Genomic DNA, 11523 nt, shown 5'->3' with positions numbered 1-11523 from the left:
CTGAAGGAGTCATCTGTCCTGGATTCCCTGTGTTTCCAGTTGCTATCTGTACCAATGTACATCCTCTGGTCTAGCCAGATTTTTAAGATAGAATTGGGATCATGATAGTGGGGGAGGGGGGGAGAGGAAGCATTTAAGAAATAGAGGAATGTTATATGTTTCATCATTGCTACCCTGAACTCTGACTGGCTCATCTCCTCCTCACAACCCTTCAGTAAAGGGGTATCATTTGCCTATCAATTGGCTTTGATTCTCCACTCTGCACTCACCCTCTTTTACAATGATATGATTTTTTGTTCTTTGATGCTTGATACCGGATCCCGTCGACAGCTCGTGGTCGCACAGGCTCATGTGCTTCTTCCATGTAGGCTTTGTTGCTTCTGAGCTAGATGTCCGCTTATTTATCTTATGCACACGTTTGTCTCCAGTGATCATATTGGGAAGGTGGGCACTCACTGGTATGATTTTTTGTTCTTTGATGTATGATAACTGGTCCCTTCTACACCTTGTGGTCAGATTGGCCGGTGTGCTTCTTCCATGTGGGCTTTGATGCTTCTGAGATAGATGGCTGATTGTTTATCTTCAAGCCTTTAAGACCCCAGACACAATATCTTTTGATAGTCGGGAACCATCAGCTTTGTTCACCAAGGGCTCATCTTATATGCAGCAAGATGCATAGTAGGGATTCCTGCAGGCAAGGTACTCATAGACAATTTCCCCCCCTTTCAAGCCACCTTATTAATACCTAATCTGGACATCATACAATTCCATACAAATGATAGTCATAGGAAAATTTGATCAGTATTTCTCCCACCTCCTACCTTCTTACCAGACTCATATTGTGAAAAGTCATTTGGTTGGAGTTAGAGACTAGCTAGAAGAGCCACATTAACTAATTTTACTACTCTTGAATTTGCCTTAGTCACTTTTCTAATATGCTCCTGTTATCATTTTTAAATGAGGAGAATAGTTTCATATTTGTTCACTTTTTACAGTTTTATGCACCAGTTCCATCTGAACATTTCCAGATATTATGTGCTATGGAGACAACTGATTAATAACCATCCTATATGAAAAAGTAGGACTGCCTCTCATTTGATTTCCTGGATTGTAATCCTTATGGAAGATTGCCTTTTCTTTTCCCCCACATCGTGATGGTAGATTCAAACCACTGACATTTCCGTTAAAACTCAAGTTCTTAACCACAGGGGTATCAGGGCATTCTTTCTCTATATATGTATATTTACTTACATATAGAACAGATTAAAAATATTGCCCAAATTGTAGTAATAATGTAGAGTAATTGTTTCTTAATATGTCCTTCAAATTGGCTTAAGCACTTCTGAAAGTATTGTTCCCATCTCTCTAACTCTTCTCCGAAAGAATTCTAGGTCCTTATTTATATCACGTTAAAGCGAAGTTTCTGGTGCCTCTGAGGGACGCCATTTGTACCTGTTTTCCCAATATTCTTTGAATGTGTGGAACAAAAAGTAATCTAAAAGGTCAAGATTAGGGCTGTAAGGGGTGAAGTTTCTCAAGAGAATTGTCTTAGGGCAAACTTTGCTACCCTTCGTGAGAGAGTGTGCTAGACAGGGTTCTCTAGAGAGACAACCCCAGATTGCTAATAATTATATATATAGATATATAACACAAGGAATAAACAGTTAAATTATAAAGCAGTACAAATGTCTCAGTGCGACTCACTCCCATGAGACACTTGTGAGACACTGGCAGTCTTTCAAGTCTTGAGGACTACCTGGTAGTCCTCTGTAGAGCAATTCCAGCTATCCCGGCACAGGTAGCAAACAGCAAGGCAGGTCACCAACAGTCAGCCAGATGACAGGGTCTGACAGTCCCCAGCTCAAGAGGTGAAAATTCCAATTGTGTGGCAAAGCAGGTCTTGATGGAACCTTAAATTACAGCAACACAGTCCACAGCTTATGTGTCCCACAGGTAGTGTAGATTGCAAATTGAGGCACAGACCAAGCAAGGCAGGCGCACACTAGTCTGATGATCAAAGAGTAAGAGACAAGAAAGGCGAGGCTCTCCAATCCATTTCTTTTTCCGCCCTGCAATTAATCCCACATGTGTTTATTGGCCAGGTTGGCACAATAAATTAACTATCTCAGAGAGGAAGTGCACAGTTTCTATCCTTAAAAATATTCTTAGCTCAACTTTATTGGACTTTTCCTCACATATCCCGTGTTCTTTGGGAACATTTATCAAGATCATCATTGGGAGAACTCCCCCCTACAAACTAGAACAAGAACAATAGCAAAAACCCAGTTTTCATATCTTTTAAACTAACCTCTCAGTCTTACACTGGTCCCTCAGAATTGCTCTGAAGATACTGCTTTAATGGGACCTCTCTTTGAAGGCAGCCTAACAAGCTGAAGATAAGCATATTACTGAGATAACTTATTTGCAGCTGTCCAATGATTATAGAGACGTGTTTAAACATGGTGTGTTTGGAATCAATCCATGCATGTATGGATTGAAAGTCCTAATAGCAATACTTTTAAAAAGTATCCTTGTATATGAAGGGGTGTCAAAAACGTCATAGGAAAATTGAATGAAAGGATAAAGAAATTTATCCCTCAACATTTTGAAGCCCCCTTTATATACACAAACAATGTTGCTTTAACAGACCACTTTTCCTAGAAAATAAGTTGTAATCTGCTTCTTTCATGCCTTCAAGAAAATGAAATTTAAGTAATACAATGCTATTCTGAGCTTACATTTCATGGACAGATATATAATTTAGGAGTTAGTCCTTCTACATGGAATGTGTTTCTACACAGAGCTAAGAGAGGTTTTCTAAAAATGGAGTGTTACGGATTGCACCAGCATGGAAGCATAATTAAAATTAGTACTGGAAGATATTTTCTTGATTCCTTTAGTGAAGCCTGACTATCTCATAAGTACATGTCACAAAGATTTTGCTGATGAGTGTCATAGTTATTCTCCTATAAGTGACAATTTTCATACCTTTAACTTAAGTCAATTTTTAATGGACAAAATATGTGTTTGTGTTTTCACACTTTTGGCTAATTTTCAGAAATGAATGTAGTATCTATGCATGCATTTCAGGTATAATAGAAATAATGCATTTTTTCATTAAAGATAATCTCCATTGAGTGCATATTTTACACATTCACACAGCACAACACATTCAAGTGTCATGATTTTGTTTACACATATTCATTAGCTATGTGCACAGAGGGCCTGCATAGCAGTAACTTTGAAGGGGAATTTTCTTTACAAGATTCTTTTTTGCCCCAGCAATAGATTGTTTTTCCCTCTTCATTGTCTACTAATAAAGACTTGAATTAGAAATAATCTCCCATTATCGGAGGGATTTCTAATAAAAGCCCTGAACTCTAGCTCTATCTCATCACTCATTGCCTCTGAGAAGCAGTTCAAGTCTTGGATCAAAGAAAATTAGGTACCAGGTGGCTTTTCCCCTAACATCCTTAAGTTTCCCTGAGAGCTTTCTTGCTACCAATTTCCCTGTGATGAAAGAAATCCTAGCTACAGTATAATGGGACTTCTAGGAAACAGCAGGTGTAATGTCACAGCTGTACTCGTACTGCTAACTTGATTGGGATCAAGTTACATCTGGGACTGCCACATTGACGGCTGAAGTTAAAGAGGCTGCTGGGAGAGTTGCAAGAATCTAGACTGTTGTCCTGGAGCCAATTAGGAGGTCTCTTCTTAGAGGTAATGGCAGCACCAATTGATGTGCCTCCTCAAGAATGCTTCTTTCCCCTGACATATGCCTTGTCTACTACTACCCGAGATTTATATGGGTGACACGATGTGCTTTGTTGAGTCATAATATTAAGACTCAGCACATAGCATAAGCAGAAAACCTCATTACTGGATCAGATACAGGTCACATGTCTGGAATATAAGACTAATTCCAAATTGTCTTGGTTGAAAGGTATTTCAACTGAGAAGAGGAATAAGGGCCTGAGCTCCTTGGAAATCATTCCTTATGAAATGTGAGGATCTATATCGAACTAGCAAACCTTTGTCTCACTAATTTAATTCATCAGTGAGGTATTTATTGATTGCTCACATGGGTAAATTTTGTGGGTGCATATAAGTTCTGTAAGGTCAAATGCACGGATATAAAATAGTGTATGTGCTCTTCATGTTGGGGCCATTGTTTGTTTATTTGTTTGAAAGAAAGAACCCCATTACCTTCTCACTGTAACGTTTGCAAACAATAATAAGGATGATTGAACCAATCCAGGAAACATTTTTGCATGCACCAGTACAGTAATAACTTTGATGACTGTGCATTAACTTTCACTTTTATAAGGAATATATATATAAAAACTAGGAGAGATACATATTCAATATAGAACCACAAGTTTCTATAAGATATTAGATAATGTATAATTTACTCTTGGAAAACATAAGGAAGCATATGGACTTATATTGTGTAAGATCCAAGTATAGTTTTCCCTTAATAATCTATATTACATCTTGAGTTCACAATATTTTTTTGGAAAAATCAATTGTGCGGTCAAAGCAGAAATTATGTGGGCAAAGCTGTCCTCCAAAGGCTAAGAGACATTTGTAATGTGCTATTTACATATATGTAACATTTACATTGTGTTAGGTACTGAAAGCAATCTAGACATTATTTAAAGTAAGGGGGAGACATGTATAGGTGATATGCAATGAAAAACCATTTTCCATAAGGCACTGGGTCCACAGGTTTTAGTATGACCGTAGGTCCAAGAACCATGCCCTTGCAATTGTGGAGGGAGAACTGTATTCTGTTTCTATTCAGTTATATCTTATAGTGCTGTTTACATGCATATGATTGTATTAAGTGCATATAAAATAGATATGCATTGTGTCTGTGAGATGTCTATTCATATGGCCCTTCTTGTCCTGACTGCTTAGGTGATGGATTAGAATTCTGCACTCTGTGCCTGTGCCTGCGATCCCCTTTGGGAGGGAGTTCACTGCTACATGGCTGACTTTAGTAGAAGGTGTTACTAAATGTAGACCCTTGCTTCCATGGGTGTAGGGTCTGCTAAAAGACAGATACAAAACCTCTATCAAAACCATTCCCCTCTGTAGAAGTGCCATCTCAGAGAGAGGAATCTTACTGCCTGAGTTGGCGGTGGCTGAGACCAGAGGTACATAGCGCGGTGGCATGGAGACTCAGAGACTTCTCCTTAGCTGGCCTTAGTGAGACAGAGGGAGAGGCAGGATCCTGGCCCATGGAGGTGGAAGGCAAGAACCCACAGGCATCAGAGATGCTACAGTGACCCTTGGCTGCTGGTTGAAAAGAGTTGTTGCTATTGATCGATGGCTTTATCCTTGCTGTTTACTGATCCTGACTTGGGGCAACCTGTTAACTTCCCTAGGAAATGCTCTCGATCCTGTGGGGCCAATGAAATTAATTCTCGAACACAGCAGAGATGTACGGTGCGATGGGAGGAACGATTGGTGTCAGAATTGTCAGGGACAAGCAATGAAGGTGGTGTGACCCCAGTCTGGTGGCAAAGGAAGCCAAAGGAGGTTCAATGTGGCCTCCAAGACATTTAATGCAGAGTCGGTCGGATGCTCCGGACCGTGCAAATGGTTAAGTGCTGTCTACAGAATTGAGCTGGGGGGCAGTAATAATAACACTAGTAAATGTAGTATTCAGGAACTATGTATTTGTATCAACACACCTGAAAAAGCTCTGTTTGTATCTTAGAGTCACATTTCATTATACTTCAGGATATTTGGAAATTGTAAAGAAATTAAAACTAGCCACCTAGATATCTTTGGTTTTGTTCTGAGTAGATTTTTAAAAGAAACATTTTTGCCTTACTATTTTAAAAAGCCAATATAAAAAAGAAGAAAACGTGTGTGTGAAAGGGCTTCGAAAGGTTAAAAAAAGAGGTAATGGAAAATGGAATTTTTCTACAAACTCTTTTGAATCCCCCTTATACATTAATGTCCCGAAGAAATAATCAATTACCTGAAGAATAGTTAATTCATTTTATTACCAAGGATGGGTTGCAGCTCAACTGTTTAGCTCTGAGGTATGTAGATTTAATTAGTAATTTTGATGTGGTAAAATACCAATTATGTTATGCTCTCTAATCCACTCTTTTTAGCTGACTGTATGCCTCATAAAATGAATAGGGCATAGAGAAAATATTGGTTGTAATAAAGTAATAAGAAAGGTGATTTTAAATCTTAACTAAGGTTCAAGTAGAAAATAGCCTATAAGGACATGTTGATGTTGTATTTTGTGGCCATTGATTCAGCTCTGACCCACAACCGTCCCGTGCACAACAGAACAGAACACCACATGGTCCTGAGTCATCCTCACAATGTACATGCCTGAGCCATTGATGCAGTGCTGCATCCATTCCGAGGTCTTCCTCTCTCTCATCACTCCCTCACTGGACCACACGTGATGTCCCTCTCCAGGGACTGGACTCTCCTGGCAGCATGTTCAAAGTATGTAAGACAATGTCTTGCCATCTTTACACTAAGAAGCATTCTGGCCTTACTTCTTCCAATATACGTAAGTTTCTCTTCTCAGCATCCATGGTGCTTTCAGTACCCTTCGCCAGCACCACCATTCAAATGACGGATTCTTCTCAGCTTCCTTTTTCAGAGTCCCATGTCCACATGCTGTGTCCATATGAAGATATGCACAGTGTAGGAACTGTGGCTGTTAGTCCCATCAAGGGAGTTCCAATCCGGCATGACCTTATGCACTGCCATGCCCTGTGCCACTCTCACAATTGTTCTTAGGCTGGAACCTCTGTTGGAGACATAGTTGTCAATCCTGCTCTTCTTCTTGGTCACCGCCTGGCACTTTTACCAAACAGGGTGTCTTTCTCCAGGGACTGATCACTTCTGTCCAAAGTACCCCAGACAAAGTCTCACCATCCATGCCTCCCAGGCTCTTCTTCCGAGATGCATTTGTTTGCTCTTTGGTAAGTCTATGATACTTTCAATATTCCTTGCCAGCAGCGTACTTGACAATCACTGGTTCTTCTCTGGTTTTCCTTTTTCAATGTCCAACATTCAAATACATATGAAGGAATACCATGGTACAGATTAGACGCACGTTAGTTCTCAAAGTAACTTTCATATTTTTCAAAACTATAAAAAGTCTGCTGCATTTTTTCATCCCTTTGTTGCTGCTGCCCGGAGTGTTGACTTAGTCCAGGAAAGATGCCCGTTAACTACACAACTTCGATCTTTGCTCCATTTATCATCATGCTCCATATTGATCTAGTTGTGAGGATTTCGGTTTTCTCTCCAATGGCTCATAATCCATTCTGAAAGCTGCAGTCCTTGATCTTTATCAGCAAGTGCATCAGCAAGCAACGTGTGTTATCTACATATACCAGGTTGTTAATAGGCCATCATCCACTTTGAATGCTACATTCTTCATATAATGCATGCAAGCAAATTTTTCCGAACATCATCTAACAGCTATTGCAACAGTACGTTTGCTGGGAGCTGCCAGAGGTTCAGCATGGATTCAGAACAGGATGCGGAGTATGGGTTTTCATTGTTAATGTCAGATGAATCTTGACTGAAAGCAGAGAATACCAGAAAGATGTTTACTTGTGCTTTATTGACTATCCTAAGGCATTGAACCATGATGATTATAACGAACTATCGATAACTTTGAGAAGAATCAAAAGTCCAGAATATTTCATTGTGCTCACGTGGGACTTCTACATGATCAATGGGCAATTGTGTAAACAGTACAAGGGAATATTGTATTGTTTTAAATCATGAAAGATGTGTATCAAGGTTGTATCCTCTCGCAATAATCAGTTGGTATGATTCAGGAAGTAGTAGTCAGAAGAACAAAAGACTTGTATTTTGAATTAGAGGATAATTTTATTGGGGGCTCTTAAAACTTTTTATAATAATTCAAAAATCAATTGTATCAAGCATATTTGTACATATATTGCCATCATTATTTTCTAAATATTTACTTCTATTTGTGCCCTTAGTATCAGTTCCTCTTTTTTCTCCACCTCCCCTCTTCCTACCATTGTGACCCTTGCCACATTATAAATTATTATTATTTTCATATCGTACACAGATTGCTGTCTCCTTTGCCCCACGGTTTCTGTTGTTCATCCCACTAGAGGTGCATGTGGTTATGTGTTGATTGTTGTTTTTGGTTTCCCCTTTGCTTCCTCACCTCTCTTCCACCTTCCCCTACTTCTTGGTGCTGTTCTTCCCATTCCTGTTCCTTGAGTCTGTGTGTCATGAGCTCTTATCTCCAACTGTATACATGTTCCGGTTAGCCCACAGTGTCAGGAGTTCTAATTTCCAACTGTATACATTCTCCTGTTAGCCCTTTCACGCCTTTAGAGCACTGAAAGGCAAGAATTACTTAGAGGACTAGTGTGTGCCTGACTCAAACCATGCTGTTTTTAATTGCCTCATATGCATGTGGAAATTTCACATTGAATTAGGAAGACCATAGAAGAGTGGCTGCATTTGAATTGTGGTGCTGGGGAAGAATACCGGCAGTACCACACGTCGCTACAAGGACAGACAAATCTATCTTCACAGAAGTACAGCCAAAGTGCTTCTCAGAGGCAATGGTGGGAGACTGAGTCTCACGTATTTTAAACATGGTGTCAGGCGAGGTCACTTCCTGGAGAAGGACATCATGTTGGGGTGTTTAGAGAGACAGCGGAAAGGAGAAAACTGCTTAAAATGGTCGGTTGGCACAGTGGTTGGGACAGTTGAATCAGGCCTACGAACAACTGTGGGGATGTCGCAGCACCAAGCAGTGTTTGTTCTGTTGTGCATGGGGTCATTATGAGTTGGAAACATATCAATGGTATCTAACAACTTTTATTCATTTACTTAACTACCTATCCTCTTTTGATTTATTTATTCTTCTAGTCAAGGTCTACCTTATTACTACATCATTGTAGGAGGATACATCCCTGGTCTCTGAAGCAATAATTTTTTTAAATTCCAAGTTGAAGATTTTAGCTTCAAGACATCCTATCATGTTACTACTATTCAAACCATAAGATTCAATCACACTGGTATTGATGAAGCTTCTTAGAGAAGCAAAATATGGGGCAGCAAGCCAGACCTACTGAATCAGGATATAGATAATTCAACTTATCCCCAGATAGATTGAATATATATTAAAATTTGAAAAGCATTGTTCAGAAGGTGTTCTTGACATGTAGAATGCCAAGGTATACTTTAATAATTATTAGATTACCTGGGATAGATATATGCAAAAAATGATTTTTGAGATGAAACCTAGGAATTGTAGTTTGAAAACACTTCCTGAAAGTGAAATTTCCTAACCAGAAATGGCATCATAGAATTTCATTAGTTTTCAGAAATTTCACTGTGAGATATTTTCACAATAGTATCATACTACTTGTTTCCTTACCAATTTGTTTACCATTTCAACTTTAATATCACCTTTTATTATTTTCATGCTAAGATAATAACAAAGTATGCTAATATTTACATTTCATTGTTCATCATAAATAGGCCAAGATATTAAGAAACAATATTTTATTGCAATATCAATTGCTAATCAAAGAAATGTGTATGTAGAAATCTGTTATCTACCTAGAAACATGTATTTACTAGTGAGTAATGTTAAATAAAGTGAAATCATGTGAACATTTTTCAGAATATATTAGTGAGGGTGTAGTTCATACCCAAAGTAAGGTGCAAAACAGACTTAAAACTAACTTGTCAATATTGTGATATCTGTTGAGTAGGGTTCTCATGTGTCAGATATGAGAATGAAAAAAAGCTGTGTCTGCTGTCTTGCCCATAAGAGACACATTTAACAAGTTATATATATATGAACCTTTGTAAATTGAGTTTGGGAAAATTAATTTAGCTAATATTTTATAGAATACATTCTAAATATTTTTATTTAATAAGGTATATGAAGGTTAAGGAACCCTTTCAGTAGATAGGAAGACTAGCTTGCATGACTATATGATGGTGTAGAATAGTGTGATATGACACTGAATGAGGGAAAATAATGAACAAAACAAAACAAATAAGCAAAGTGTTGAGAGTATATACTCTTTTCACCATGTGTGGTAGTTACATGATCTGGTGTCAATTTAAGACTATCAAGAGTGAAGGGTGGATTTTATCCTGTCAGGTCACAGCTTGATCACCTCATTTGGATGCACTACAGAGATAAATAGCTCACTGAAGACAGATACACACTCTCTCCCTGAGACACATTCCATTTGACAAACCACATGGATCTACACTGATGAAGCCAGAGCCCTGGAGCTGGAGGAGCCATGTAGAGAACCACTCCAGTGCTGAAATGCCACCACCACTGGATCCGCAAGACTTTCCACCCACTGGCCTAGGATCTTCCTGCATTCAGCAGCATTGTATGGCTGCATGAGTCTAAAGAAGAATGTATGGACTAGTATGGACTTATGTACTTGATCTGTCCTGGGCTGGGATGTTTTCTTAATGTACAATTACCCTTGATATCAAGCTCTTCCTTATATACAGTGAGTGTCTCTCTGGATTTGTTTCTCTAGTACACCCAGACTAACACATCATGGAAGAAATATTTTTGGTCAAAAGGTGAAGGCAAAGACCATATGAATTTTTATTTAAGATGCTGTTTCTGGGTTTCTAGTTACATAGGCATAGGAACGATTGTAAAGTTGGTTCAAGACCATGTTGTATTTTGTTTTGTTGTGCATATCGCTCTGTGAAACACAACAGAGTCGATGGCGCATGACAACAACCAGAAGCTGCAGAGGTTCAACCTAGGAGGCATTAACTTTGGGAAAATTAAATATGGATTTTTCATATGATTTCCATTTGTATTATTTCCATCATTGAAATTATTTTGTCAAGAAAAAAACAAACTTTAGCATATTTTAGACATATTTAAATTATTTTAGGTATATATTTGAATTATGCAAAAATGTTATTAAATATTAATTTGTACGTTGGGCTATTCAGGAAATGTCTCATTAGATTATTGAAGTTGAAGAAACGAATGTAAAACAGTTTTATAAGTATAATCACCTCAACACTAATCTCAAAATATTTGGTCTTATGCTTTTAACATTACAGTTGATGTTATTATTGTAATGAAATGATCACCAAAAAGTTATGATAAAGCTGCTGGCAATTGTTTTAAGGTGAACAAAGTGAGATAGATAAGAATGACTTGTGCCATACAAAATTTTAAAGCAAATTTTGTATAAATTGATATACTAATCTTTTTTACTTGTTGCTGACTTCAATCTCCCTTTTTTTGGTGGGGGGGCTGTGTGTTTATTGTTCAATCTTTTTCTTGTGTCTGTTGACATGGGAGTTTGGTTCCCAGCTACTTGTTCTTGTCAGCCTGTCCTCAAATTTCAAAAGCCATACCCTGCCTGGTAAGATTCATTCTGTGGTGTGCAAATAGCTTTCTCCAGTGCAGGGGAACTCACTTTTCCACCCTGTAAAACACCCTACCCAGGGGAGCTGGCCCCAAGTCAGGGA

This window comes from Tenrec ecaudatus, chromosome 2 (genome assembly GCF_050624435.1).
Source record: "Tenrec ecaudatus isolate mTenEca1 chromosome 2, mTenEca1.hap1, whole genome shotgun sequence".
NCBI classification, from domain to species: Eukaryota; Metazoa; Chordata; class Mammalia; order Afrosoricida; family Tenrecidae; genus Tenrec; species Tenrec ecaudatus.
This window is presented reverse-complemented; position numbering follows the sequence as displayed.